The sequence below is a fragment of the Oncorhynchus kisutch genome, unplaced genomic scaffold (assembly GCF_002021735.2).
Source record: "Oncorhynchus kisutch isolate 150728-3 unplaced genomic scaffold, Okis_V2 Okis01b-Okis20b_hom, whole genome shotgun sequence".
NCBI lineage: Eukaryota > Metazoa > Chordata > Actinopteri > Salmoniformes > Salmonidae > Oncorhynchus > Oncorhynchus kisutch.
Window position 1 is genome coordinate 4,014,836 of NW_022261978.1, and position 15,694 is coordinate 4,030,529.

Sequence of the window (15,694 nt, forward strand, 5' to 3'; positions counted from 1 at the left end):
TTTCTCTCTCTCCACTTTCTAGCTCTCCAATTTCTCTCTCTCTCTCTCCACTTTCTTTCTCTCTCCACTTTATTTCTCTCTCTCTCTCTCTCTCTCTCTCTCTCTCTCTCTCTCTCTCTCTCACTTTCTTTCTCTCTCCACTTTCTCTCTCTCTCTCCACTTTCTGTCTCTCTCTCTCTCTCTCCACTTTCTCTCTCTCTCTCCACTTTCTTTCTCTCTCCACTTTCTCTCTCTCCACTTTCTTTCTCTCTCCACTTTCTCTTTCTCTCTCTCTCTCTCCACTTTCTCTCTCTCTCTCTCTCCACTTTCTCTCTCTCTCTCTCCACTTTCTTTCTCTCTCCACTTCTCTCTCTTCTCTCTCCACTTTCTCTCTCTCTCCACTTTCTTTCTCTCTCCACTTTCTCTCTCTCTCTCTGTCCACTTTCTCTCTCTCTCTCTCCACTTTCTCTCTCTCTCTCTCTCTCTCCCCACTTTCTTTCTCTCTCCACTTTCTCTCTCTCTCTCTCTCCACTTTCTTTCTCTCTCCACTTTCTCTCTCTCTCTCTCTCCACTTTCTTTCTCTCTCCACTTTTCTCTCTCTCTCTCTCTCGCTCCACTTTCTCTCTCTCCACTTTCTCTCTCTCTTTCTCTCTCCACTTTCTATCTCGCTCCACTTTCTCTCTCTCTCTCCACTTTCTCTCCCGTTGTCCCAGTTGTGTGCTTCTCCAGCCCAGTATAAGTGGCACCAGACAGCCCTTATAAGGAATGGTTAGATCATTGGCCCCGGCCACGCCGTTACTAAAACAGAACCGTGTGTGTGTGTGTGTGTATCCTTGCCCATACTTCTGTGTGAAGCAGAACCATATGTGCTAGAGGTAGCAGGGAGAACAGGAGCCAGCCTGCTGCTAGCTAATAGACATGGAGGAGGTCACATTATACAGTCGTACACACACTATCCCTAACCTTGACCATAAACCTAACCTTAACCATAAACCTAACCTTAACCATAAACCTAACCTTAACCATAAACCTTAACCATAAACCTAACCTAACCTGAACCATAACCATAACCATAAACCTAACCTAACCTGAACCATAACCATAACCATAAACCTAACCTAACCTGAACCATAAACCTAACCATAAACCTAACCTGAACCATAAACCTAACTTAACCATAAACCTAAACCTGAACCATAAACCTAACCTTGACCATAAACCTAACCTTAACCATAAACCTTAACCATAACCTAACCTGAACCATAACCATAACCATAACCATAAACCTAACCTGAACCATAACCATAACCATAACCTTACCCTTCATCTCCGCCCATCTCATGACTGTCTTTCACCCCAATAAGCAATCTCGTCTATCATTGAGTGCAATGAAAATGAATGGGACATATTGAGCAGAGCTTCTCCTTCCGCCGTGTGTTAGGTAAGAAGGAACGCTCCTGTCAAGGACATGAGCACTGAGTTTGGAGTTGGAAGGGCGGGGCACATGGCACATTTTGACATGTGAATTTGGGAAGTTCAGAAATAGATGTTTTTGATTTATTTTACCCCTTCTTCTCCCCAATTTCGTGGTGTCCAATTGTTAGTAGCTACTATCTTGTCTCATCGCTACAACTCTCGTACGGGATCGGGAGAGACGAAGGTTGAAAGTCATGCGTCCTCCGATACACACCCAACCGCACTGCTTCTTAACACAGCGCAATCCAACCCGGAAGCCAGCCGCACCAATGTGTCGGAGGAAACAACCGTGCACCTGGCCACCTCGGCGTTTTAGCGCGCCCGCGCCTGGCACCGCCACAGGAGTCGCTGTGCGACAACGTTGAACCACTGCGCCAACCGGAGGCCCTCAGAAATTGATTTTTATCACGCAGCCAAACATGAAGATGACAAAATAATTATTGTAAAAGGTACACTACGTTCAAATGTTTGGGGGAAATTAGAACATTTAGGAGCACACAGACATTTAGGAGCACACAGACATTTAGGAGCACACAGACATTTAGGAGCACACAGACTTAGGAGCACACTAACATTTAGGAGCACACATACATTTAGGAGCACACAGACATGTAGGAGCACACAGACATTTAGGAGCACACAGACATTTAGGAGCACACAGACATTTAGGAGCAAACAGACATTTAGAGGCACACAGACATGTAGAGGACACAGACATTTAGGAGCACACAAGACATTTAGGACCAGACTTAGGAGCACACAGACATTTAGGAGCACACAGACATTTAGGAGCACACAGACATTTAGGAGCACACAGACATTTAGGAGCACACAGACATTTAGGAGCACACAGACATTTAGGAGCACACAGACATTTAGGAGCACACAGACATTTAGGAGCACAGTGAAAAATGTAACAGAGTTTATTAACAAACAATTTATACTGTGTGTGTGTACGTGTGTGTGTGTACTAAGGGACATATCTGTGGGACAGCACATACCACCAAAATCACACATTGATCCGTGCCTACTGGACCCAAAGGATATCAGTTGTCCAGCTGCTGTTGTCTCTTGGCCGTCTGGCACGCTTAGAGGTCAGCCGTCTGGCACGCTTAGAGGTCAAGCCGTCTGGCACGCTAGAGGTCAGCCGTCTGGCACGCTTAGAGGTCAGCCGTCTGGCACGCTTAGAGGTCGGCCGTCCTGGCACGCTTAGAGGGTCGGCCGTCTGGCACGCTTAGATGTCGGCCGTCTGGCACGTTTAGAGGTCAGCGTCTGGCTCGCTTAGAGAGTCAGCCGTCTGGGCACGCTTAGAGGTCGGCCGTCTGGCACGTTTAGAGGTCAGCCGTCTGGCACGCTTAGAGGTCGGCCAGCGGTCCACGGCAGGAGTGGGATCCAACTCCTCGACAGGAGACCTCCAGGCTGATCCTCATCAGGTCTTCCCTGGTGGAGACCTCCAGGCTGATCCTCATCAGGTCTTCCCTGGTGGAGACCTCAAGGCAGCTTCTTGTCGAATTCTTCCTCCGGTTCTGAGCAGAGAAGCCTCTCTCACACCGGGCGGCTGATATGGGCAGCGCCAGCATACGCTGCACCAACTCCAGTATGTTCTAGGGAAAAGATGATCTTTTCAATTTAATTTAAACTCTTACCATGAACTTATCGAAACCAACCATAGGATACCATATATAACCACTCAGGGACTGTTAGTCTACCTTGTAATGGTGCCTGTAGGGGTCCTTTGTCAACATGCTCTCCCCTCAGGACTGTTAGTCTACCTTGTAATGGTGCCTGTAGGGGTCCTTTGTCAACATGCTCTCCCCTCAGGACTGTTAGTCGACCTGTAATGGTGCCTGTAGGGGTCCTTTGTCAACATGCTCTCCCCTCAGGACTGTTAGTCGACCTTGTAATGGTGCCTGTAGGGGTCCTTTGTCAACATGGTCTCCCCTCAGGACTGTTAGTCTACCTTGTAATGGTGCCTGTAGGGGTCCTTTGTCAACATGGTCTCCCACAGGCCCACTGGAGGACTGGTCCTTGACATTGTGACTGACCAGGATTATCAGCCCCTGCCAACTCATCCTGGACTGCAGCCATGTTGCGCCCCGATCTGCAGGACAGAACAAGAGACTCGGCACATATGCAAACACAGCACTGTCTCGTGTGGCAACGCAGTGCCTCTCCAGAGGCTCCTTGAAACGCCTCATCAGTTCTGCCACACCGTCATCGCCAAAGGTGAGAAGGCTGGTCTTCTGGTGTCAGGGTTTATCACTCTGAAAGACCTGGGTTCTGGACACCCTCATCCTTCAGCAGACCACCTAACCTGGCTTTGAGATCATCCACCATGTTGATGGACCATGTTGACGGACCATGTTGACGGACCATGTTGATGGACCATGGTTGATGGACCATGTTGATGGACCATGTTGACGGACCATGTTGATGGACCATGTTGATGACCATGTTGACGGACCATGTTGACGGACATGTTGATGGACCATGTTGATGGACCATGTTGACGGACCAGTTTGATGGACATGTTGATGGACCATGTTGACGGACCATGTTGACGGACCATGTTGACGGACCATGTTTGACGACCATGTTGATGGACCATGTTGATGGACCATGTTGATGACCAGTTGACGGACATGTTGACGGACCATGTTGACGGACCATGTTGACGGACCATGTTGATGGACCATGTTGATGACCATGTTGTCGGACCATGTTGACGGACCATGTTGATGGACCATGTTGATGACGCCTCATGTGCTGCTTCATGCATTCAGCTGGGGACTGGTGAGGGTCCGTGAAGCCTTCAGATTCCCCTTCGGTGTCCTTCCCTTTAACCAGAAACAACCACACAAACACCACACACACACACATACATACACACACACAACACACACACACACACACACACACACACACACACACACAACACACACACACACACACACACACACAACACCCAAACACACACACACACACACAAACACACACACACACACACACACACAACCACACACACACACACACACACACACACACACACACACATACATACACACAACACACACACACAACACACACACACACACACACACACACACACACACACACACACACACACACACACACACACACACACACATACATACACACACACACACAAACACACAAACAGTGAAATGTCTGGCCATCTGTCTGTCTCCCATAATAAACATGTGAAGACTCCTCCACTGCATTTCCCTCCTCCTCCTCAAATCGTTCTATTGGGAAACGGATACATTGATTCTCACACTGAGAATCTGTCTTTAATCATCGGTTTTAATCATTGATTTCTCTCACAGCCTAACAAGCTCTCATCCTACCACACCAGGAATCTCCTCTCATCACCCTGCTGCTGAACAAGCATGGTCTGGATCTTCTCCAGCATGCCTGCTGCCTTCGCCCTCAGATTTAGTGCTTCCAGTCTGGTCACTGTCTTCCTCAACTCTGATGTGGCTTGTGGGAGGATCAGGTCATTCCTTTGCAGGGTGAGCTCAGTGAGGACAGCTGCTCGGCAAACATGTCTGAGACAAAATGCAGAACACACAAAGAGTTCATTCTCCAATTTTCCGCTTTTCTGAGTAAATAAACTGTCACCGTCAATTACTTGATTCTGAAAGTTAATTTGAGTCTTGAACCTGTTTTGTAAAACGAGTGTGGGGTTACATTTCCTGTAAAACTGACCTTGTTTTCACATTAACTTCGGCTGCTGTTGATGCTGCTCCGTGTGCTGCCGACCAACGGGAAGTACTGGCCTTCGTCAGGCGGCAAGGGCCGTGTCTTGTCCATGCCGCAGGAACACTTCCAGGGCTCTGTGGACGTGGGGGATCCAGCGAGTTCCCTTGACGCTAGACGGTGGGTATCCACACCGAGCTCTTCCCCTGAGAACACAGAGCTTCTTCCCCTGAGAACACAGAGCTCTTCCCCGAGAACACAGAGCTCTTCCCCGAGAACACAGAGCTCTTCCCCGAGAACACAGAGCTCTTCCCGGAGAACACAGAGCTCTTCCCCGAGAACACAGAGCTCTTCCCTGAGAACACAGAGCTCTTCCCGGAGAACACAGAGCTCTTCCCCGAGAACACAGAGCTCCTCCCCGAGAACACAGAGCTCTTCCCTGAGAACACAGAGCTCCTCCCCGAGAACACAGAGCTCTTCCCCGAGAACACAGAGCTCCTCCCCGAGAACACAGAGCTCCTCCCCGAGAACACAGAGCTCTTCCCCGAGAACACAGAGCTCCTCCCCGAGAACACAGAGCTCTTCCCTGAGAACACAGAGCTCTTCCCGGAGAACACAGAGCTCTTCCCCGAGAACACAGAGCTCCTCCCCGAGAACACAGAGCTCTTCCCTGAGAACACAGAGCTCCTCCCCGAGAACACAGAGCTCTTCCCTGAGAACACAGAGCTCCTCCCCGAGAACACAGAGCTCTTCCCCGAGAACACAGAGCTCTCGTTTGGATTTCCCGTCTTCCATATCGGATTCAGAAGATCGTAAACAACAGACACCTCTGGCTNCTCTCTCTCCACTTTCTTTCTCTCTCCACTTTCTCTCTCTCTCCCTCTCCACTTTCTGTCTCTCTCTCTCTCTCTCCACTTTCTCTCTCTCTCTCCACTTTCTTTCTCTCTCCACTTTCTCTCTCTCCACTTTCTTTCTCTCTCCACTTTCTCTTTCTCTCTCTCTCCACTTTCTCTCTCTCTCTCCACTTTCTCTCTCTCTCTCTCCACTTTCTTTCTCTCTCCACTTTCTCTCTCTTTCTCTCTCCACTTTCTCTCTCTCTCCACTTTCTTTCTCTCTCCACTTTCTCTCTCTCTCTCTGTCCACTTTCTCTCTCTCTCTCTCCACTTTCTCTCTCTCTCTCTCTCCCCCACTTTCTTTCTCTCTCCACTTTCTCTCTCTCTCTCTCTCCACTTTCTTTCTCTCTCCACTTTCTCTCTCTCTCTCTCTCCACTTTCTTTCTCTCTCCACTTTCTCTCTCTCTCTCTCTCTCGCTCCACTTTCTCTCTCTCCACTTTCTCTCTCTCTTTCTCTCTCCACTTTCTATCTCGCTCCACTTTCTCTCTCTCTCTCCACTTTCTCTCCCGTTGTCCCAGTTGTGTGCTTCTCCAGCCCAGTATAAGTGGCACCAGACAGCCCTTATAAGGAATGGTTAGATCATTGGCCCCGGCCACGCCGTTACTAAAACAGAACCGTGTGTGTGTGTGTGTGTATCCTTGCCCATACTTCTGTGTGAAGCAGAACCATATGTGCTAGAGGTAGCAGGGAGAACAGGAGCCAGCCTGCTGCTAGCTAATAGACATGGAGGAGGTCACATTATACAGTCGTACACACACTATCCCTAACCTTGACCATAAACCTAACCTTAACCATAAACCTAACCTTAACCATAAACCTAACCTTAACCATAAACCTAACCTTAACCATAAACCTTAACCATAAACCTAACCTAACCTGAACCATAACCATAACCATAAACCTAACCTAACCTGAACCATAACCATAACCATAAACCTAACCTAACCTGAACCATAAACCTAACCATAAACCTAACCTGAACCATAAACCTAACCTTAACCATAAACCTAACCTGAACCATAAACCTAACCTTGACCATAAACCTAACCTTAACCATAAACCTTAACCATAAACCTTAACCATAAACCTAACCTGAACCATAACCATAACCATAACCATAACCATAAACCTAACCTGAACCATAACCATAACCATAAACCTAACCATAACCATAACCATAAACCTTACCCTTCATCTCCTGCCCATCTCATGACTTCTTTCACCCCAATAAGCATCTCGTCTATCATTTGAGTGCAATGAAAATGAATGGGACATATTGAGCAGAGCTTCTCCTTCCGCCGTGTGTTAGGTAGAGGAACGCTCCTGTCAAGGACATGAGCACTGAGTTTGGAGTTGGAAGGGCGGGGCACATGGCACATTTTGACATGTGAATTTGGGAAGTTCAGAAATAGATGTTTTTTATTTATTTTACCCCTTTTTCTCCCCAATTTCGTGGTGTCCAATTGTTAGTAGCTACTATCTTGTCTCATCGCTACAACTCCCGTACGGGCTCAGGAGAGACGAAGGTTGAAAGTCATGCGTCCTCCGATACACAACCCAACCGCACTGCTTCTTAACACAGCGCCATCCAACCCGGAAGCCAGCCGCACCAATGTGTCGGAGGAAACACCGTGCACCTGGCCACCTCGGGTTAGCGCGCCCCGCGCCGGCCCGCCACAGGAGTCGCTGTTGCGACAAGGTTAACCACTGCGCCAACCGGGAGGCCCTCAGAAATAGATTTTTATCACGCAGCCAAAACATGAAGATGACAAAATAATTCTTGATAAAAGGTACACTACCGTTCAAATGTTTGGGGAAATAGACATTTAGGAGCACACAGACATTTAGGAGCACACAGACATTTAGGAGCACACAGACATTTAGGGGCACACAGACATTTAGGAGCACACAGACATTTAGGAGCACACAGACATTTAGGAGCACACATACATTTAGGAGCACACAGACATGTAGGAGCACACAGACATTTAGGAGCACACAGACATTTAGGAGCACACAGACATGTAGGAGCACACAGACATTTAGGAGCACACAGACATGTAGGGGCACACAGACATTTAGGAGCACACAGACATTTAGGAGCACACAGACATTTAGGAGCACACAGACATTTAGGAGCACACAGACATTTAGGAGCACACAGACATTTAGCAGCACACAGACATTTAGGAGCACACAGACATTTAGGAGCACAGTGAAAAATGTAACAGAGTTTATTAACAAACAATTTATACTGTGTGTGTGTACGTGTGTGTGTGTACTAAGGGACATATCTGTGGGACAGCACATACCACCAAAATCACACATTGATCCGTGCCTACTGGACCCAGCTGCTGTTGTCTCTTGGCCGTCTGGCACGCTTAGAGGTCAGCCGTCTGGCACGCTTAGAGGTCAGCCGTCTGGCACGCTTAGAGGTCAGCCGTCTGGCACGCTTAGAGGTCAGCCGTCTGGCACGCTTAGAGGTCGGCCGTCTGGCACGCTTAGAGGTCGGCCGTCTGGCACGCTTAGAGGTCGGCCGTCTGGCACGCTTAGAGGTCGGCCAGCGGTCCACGGCAGGAGTGGGATCCAACTCCTCGACAGGAGACCTCCAGGCTGATCCTCATCAGGTCTTCCCTGGTGGAGACCTCCAGGCTGATCCTCATCAGGTCTTCCCTGGTGGAGACCTCCAGGCTGATCCTCATCAGGTCTTCCCTGGTGGAGACCTCCAGGCTGATCCTCATCAGGTCTTCCCTGGTGGAGACCTCCAAGTTGATCCTCATCAGGTCTTCCCTGGTGGAGACCTCCAGGCTGATCCTCATCAGGTCTTCCCTGGTGGAGACCTCAAGGCAGCTTCTTGTCGAATTCTTCCTCCGGTTCTGAGCAGAGAAGCCTCTCTCACACCGGGGCGGCTGATATGGGCAGCGCCAGCATACGCTGCACCAACTCCAGTATGTTCTAGGGAAAAGATGATCTTTCAATTTATTTAAAACTCTTACCTGACTTATCGAAACCAACCATAGATACCATATATAACCACTCAGGGACTGTTAGTCTACCTTGTAAGTGGTGCCTGTAGGGGTCCTTTGTGAACATGCTCTCCCTCAGGACTGTTTAGTCTACCTTGTATGGTGCCTGTAGGGGTCCTTGTCAACATGCTCTCCCCTCAGGACTGTTAGTCGCCTTGTAATGGTGCCTGTAGGGGTCCTTTGTCAACATGCTCTCCCCCTCAGGACTGTTAGTCGACCTTGTAATGGTGCCGGTAGGGGTCCTTTGTCAACATGGTCTCCCCTCAGGACTGTTAGTCTACCTTGTAATGGTGCCTGTAGGGGTCCTTTGTCAACATGGTCTCCCACAGCCACTGGAGGACTTGGTCCTGACATTGTGACTGACCAGGATTATCAGCCCCTGCCACTCATCCTGGACTGCAGCCATGTTGCGCCCCGATCTGCAGGACAGAACAAGAGACTCGGCACATATGCAAACACAGCACTGTCTCGTGTGGCAACGCAGTGTCACATGACCTCTGAACCTCTCTAGAGGCTCCTTGAAACGCCTCATCAGTTCTGCCACATCCGTCATCGCCAAAGGTGAGAAGGCTGGTCTTCTGGTGTCAGGGTTTATTCACTCTGAAAGACTGGGTTCTGGACACCCTCATCCTTCAGCAGACCACCTAACCTGGCTTTGAGATCATCCACCATGTTGATGGACCATGTTGACGGACCATGTTGATGGACCATGTTGATGGACCATGTTGATGGACCATGTTGACGGACATTGTTGATGACCATGTTGATGGACCATGTTGACGGACCATGTTGATGGACCATGTTGATGGACCATGTTGATGACCATGTTGACGGACAATGTTGATGGACCATGTTGATGGACCATGTTGACGGACCATGTTGATGGACCATGTTGATGGACCATGTTGAATGGACCATGTTGACGGACCATGTTGACCGGACCATGTTGACGGACCATGTTGATGGACCATGTTGACGGACCATGTTGACGGACCATGTTGACGGACCCATGTTGACGGACCATGTTGACGGACCATGTTTATGGACCATGTTGACGGACCATGTTGACGGACCATGTTGACGGACCATGTTGATGGACCATGTTGATGGACGCCTCCATGTGCTGCTTCAGCTGGGGACTGGTGAGGTCCGTGAAGCCTTTCAGATTCCCCTTCGGTGTCCTTCCCTTAACAGAAACAACACACACACACACACACACACATACATACACACACACACACACACACACACACACACACACACACACACATACATAACACACACACACACACACACACCATACACACACACATACACACACACACACACACACGACACACACACACACACACACACACACACACACACACACACCACCACACACACATACATACAACACACACACACACACACACACACACACACACACACACACACACACACACACACCACACACACACACACCACTACACACAGTGAAATGTCTGGCCATCTGTCTGTCTCCCATAATAAACATGTGAAGACTCCTCCACTGCATTTCCCTCCTCCTCCTCAAATCGTTCTATTGGGAAACGGATACATTGATTCTCACACTGAGAATCTGTCTTTAATCATCGGTTTTAATCATTGATTTGTCTCACAGCCTAACAAGCTCTCATCCTACCACACCAGGAATCTCCTCTCATCACCCTGCTGCTGAACAAGCATGGTCTGGATCTTCTCCAGCATGCCTGCTGCCTTCGCCCTCAGATTTAGTGCTTCCAGTCTGGTCACTGTCTTCCTCAACTCGATGTGGCTTGTGGAGGATCAGGTCATTCCTTTGCAGGGTGAGGCTCAGTGAGGACAGCTGCTCGCAAACATGTCTGAGACAAAATGGCAGAACACACAAAGGAGTTCATTCTCCATTTCCCGCTTTTTCTGAGTAAATAAACAGTCACCTGTCAATTACTTGATTCTGAAAGTTCATTTGAGTCTTGAACCTGTTTTTAAAACGAGTGTGGTGTTACATTTCCTGTAAAACTGACCTTGTTTTCCATTGAACTTCCGGCTGCTGTTGATGCTGCTCCGTGTGCTGCCGACCAACGGAGTACTGGCCTTCGTCAGCGGCAAGGGCCTTGTCTTGTCCATGCCGCAGGAACACTTCCAGGGCTCTATGGACGTGGGGGATCCAGCGAGTTCCCTTGACGCTAGACGGTGTGTATCCACACCGAGCTCTTCCCCTGAGAACACAGAGCTCTTCCCCTGAGAACACAGAGCTCTTCCCCTGAGAACACAGAGCTCTTCCCTGAGAACACAGAGCTCTTCCCCTGAGAACACAGAGCTCTTCCCCTGAGAACACAGAGCTCTTCCCCGAGAACACAGAGCTCTTCCCCGAGAACACAGAGCTCTTCCCCCGAGAACACAGAGCTCTTCCCCGAGAACACAGAGCTCTTCCCTGAGAACACAGAGCTCTTCCCCGAGAACACAGAGCTCTTCCCCGAGAACACAGAGCTCTTCCCCTGAGAACACAGAGCTCTTCCCCTGAGAACACAGAGCTCTTCCCCTGAGAACACAGAGCTCTTCCCCTGAGAACACAGAGCTCTTCCCCGAGAACACAGAGCTCTTCCCCGAGAACACAGAGCTCTTCCCCGAGAACACAGAGCTCTTCCCCGAGAACACAGAGCTCTCCCCCCCCCCTTCCCCCTGTCTCTTGTGCCAACAGAAAACAATAACTCTGTGGTGTTTACCATTCCAACACTTGGCGCACACAGACACAGACACACAGACACACACACAGACACACACAGACAGACACACAGACACACACAGACACACAGACACACACAGACACACACACACACAGACACACACAGACACACAGACGCACACAGACACACACAGACACACACAGACACATACAGACACACACAGACACACACAGACACATACAGACACACACAGACACACACAGACACATACAGACACATACAGACACACACAGACACACACAGACAGACACACACAGACACACAGACACACACACAGACGCACACAGACACACACAGACACACACAGACACACACACACAGACACACACAGACACACACACAGACACACACAGACACACACAGACACACACAGACACACAGACACACACAGACACACAGACACACACAGTATTGTTTAACATTCTCTGTTAGCAAATAAAACTAGATGGAGAATATATTAGTTACAAACCTATGTGGCATACAGTGGATTGGGATTTAGAGCCAGTTTATTGCTTCTTTAATCAGCACCACCGTTTTCAACTGTGCTAACATAATTGCAAAAGTGTTTTCTAATGATCAATTAGCCTTTTAAAGTGCTAAACTTTGATTAGCTAACACAACGTGCCATTGGAACACAGGAGGGATGGTTGCTGATAATGGGCCTCTGTACGCCTCTGTAGATATTCCATTAAAAACCAGCTGTTTCCAGCTACAATAGTCATTTACAACATTAACAATGTCTACACTGTATTTCTGATCATTTTGATGTTATTTTAATGGACAGAAAATGTGCTTTTCTTTCAAAAACAAGGACATTTCTAAGTGACCCCAAACTGTTGAACGGTCGTGTATGTATAAATATTTTGAATTTTACAGGCACTGCTTACCCTGACTGCACGTTGTGTGTGTGTGTGTGTGAGAGAGAGGTGGGGGAGAGAGAGAGATGTGGGAGAGAGAGAGAGAGAGAGAGAGAGGTGGAAGAGAGAGAGAGAGGGAGAGAAAGAGAGAGAGGTGGCAGAGAGAGAGAGAGAGACAGAGAGGTGGGAGAGAGAGAGAGGTGGAAGAGAGAGAGAGAGAGAGAGAGACAGAGAGGGAGGTGGAAGAGAGAAAGAGAGGGAGGGGGAGAGAGAGAGAGAGAGGTGGGAGAGAGAGAGAGAGGTGGAAGAGAGCGAAGAAGAGAGAGAGAGAGAGAGGTGGAAGAGAGTGGGAGGGGGAGAGGTGGGAGAGAGAGAGAGAGGTGGGAGAGAGAGAGGAAGAGAGAGAGAGAGGTGGCAGAGAGAGAGAGAGAGGTGGGAGAGAGAGAGGTGGGAGAGAGAGAGAGAGGGAGAGAGAGAGCAGTGGGAGAGAGAGAGAGGGAGAGGTGGGAGAGAGAGAGAGAGAACGAGAGAGGGAGAGGTGGGAGAGGTGGGAGAGAGAGAGAGAGAGAGGGAGAGGTGGGAGAGAGAGAGAGAACGAGAGAGAGAGAGAGAGAGAGAGAGAGAGAGAGAGAGAGAGAGAGGTGACACCAGATAGGATCTCTCTCCTAATCCTCAACTAGAATAGGAGGGGCGACACAAGCACACTACTCCCCAATAGTGATTGAGTTTAACAGAGCACCAGAATAGAGCGGTGACCAAGCCACAAGGCCCCAAGACAGCCGCCAGACCCCCTCCCCCCCTTCTCTTCAGTCTTTCTGGAGGATATGTTGCTCTCTCTCTCCCCCTCTCTCTCCCCCTCTCTCTCTCCCCCCTCTCTCTCTCCCTCTCTCTCCCCCTCCCTCTCTCTCCCCCTTCCTCTCTCTCCCCTTCCTCTCGCTCCCCCTCTCTCTCCCCCCTCTCTCTCTCCCCCCATCTCTCCCCTCTCTCTCCCCCTCCCTCTCTCTCCCCCTTTCCTCTCTCTCCCCCTCTCTCCCCCCCCCTCCATCTCTCTCCCTCCCCCTCCCTCTCTCTCCCCCTTTCCTCTCTCCCCCCTCCCCTCTCTCTCCCCCTTCCTCTCTCTCCCCTTCCCTCTCTCTCCCCCCTCTCTCTTTCCCGCTCTCTTACAGAGCTCGTCTGGAATGTGCAGATGTTTCCTTTTGGGAATGCGCCGCCCTTGCCTGCACACTCTCACTCACTCATTCACACCACTCACTCACTCACTCACTCACTCACTCACTCATCACTCACTCACTCACTCACTCACAGGTGTCTCCCTGTAGTCCCACAGAGCAGGTGTTTCCCTGGTAGTCCCACAGAGCAGGTGTCTCCCTGTAGTCTAACAGAGCAGGTGTCTCCTTGTAGTTCCACAGAGCAGGTGTCTCCCTGTAGTTCCACAGAGCAGGGTGTCTCCCTGTAATCCCACAGAGCAGGTGTCTCCCTGTAGTCCCACAGAGCAGGTGTCTCCCTGTAGTTCCACAGAGCAGGTGTCTCCCTGTAGTCCCACAGAGCAGGTGTCTCCCTGTAGTTACACAGAGCAGGTGTGTCCCTGTAGTCCACAGAGCAGGTGTCTCCCTGTAATCCACAGAGCAGGTGTCTCCTGTAGTTCCACAGAGCAGGTGTCTCCCTGTAGTCCCACAGAGCAGGTGTCTCCTGTAATCCCACAGAGTAGGTGTCTCCCTGTAATTCCACAGAGCAGGTGTCTCCCCCGTAGTCCCACAGAGCAGGGTCTCCCTGTAGTTCCACAGAGCAGGTTGTCTCCCTGTAGTTCCACAGAGCAGGTGTCTCCCTGTAGTCCCACAGAGCAGGTGTCTCCCTGTAATCCCACAGAGCAGGTGTCTCCCTGTACTTCCACAGAGCAGGTGTCTCCCTGTAGTTCCACCAGAGCAGGTGTCTCCCTGTAGTCCCCACAGAGCAGGTGTCTCCTGTAATCCCACAGAGCAGAGGTGTCTCCCTGTAGTTCCCGCAGAGCAGGTGTCTCCCCGTAGTCCCACAGAGCAGGTGTATCCCTGTAGTCCCGCAGAGCAGGTGTCTCCCCGTAGTCCCACAGAGCAGGTGTCCTCCTTGTAGTCCCACAGAGCAGGTAAAGCAGTGATCCTAGTGGATGTTCTGTGTCCGGACCCCGAAGGGACAGTTGTTAATAGGGGGTCCACGTCAATCAGAACCCGGGGGACAGTTTGTTAATGGAGGGGGCCAGTTGTTAATGGGGTCCACGTCATCGAACCCGGGGGACAGTTGTTAATGGGGGTCCACGTCATCAGAACCCGGGGGACAGTTGTTAATGGGGGGTCCACGTCATCAGAACCCAGGGGACAGTTGGTTAATGGAGGTCCACATCATCAGAACCCGGGGGACAGTTGTTAATGGGGTCCACGTCAATCAGAACCCGGGGGACAGTTGTTAATGGGGGTCCACGTCATCAGAACCCGGGGGACAGTTGTTAATGGGGGTCCACGTCATCAGAACCTGGGGGCTGTTGTAATGGGGTTCGACGTCATCAGAACCCGGGGGACAGTTGTTAATGGGGTTCGACGTCATCAGAACCCGGGGGGACAGTTGTTAATGGAGGTCCACGTCATCAGAACCCAGGGGACAGTTGTTAATGGGGGTCCACGTCATCAGAACCCGGGGGACAGTTGTTAATGGGGGTCCACGTCATCAGAACCCGGGGGACAGTTGTTAATGGGGGTCCACGTCATCAGAACCCGGGGACAGTTGTTAATAGGGGTCCACGTCATCAGAACCCAGGGGACAGTTGTTAATGGGGGTCCACATCATCAGAACCCGGGGGACAGTTGTTAATGGGGGTCCACGTCATCAGAACCCGGGGGCCAGTTGTTAATGGGGGTCCACGTCATCAGAACCCGGGGACAGTTGTTAATGGGGGTCCACGTCATCAGAACCCAGGGGACAGTTGTTAATGGGGGTCCACGTCATCAGAACCCGGGGGCCAGTTGTT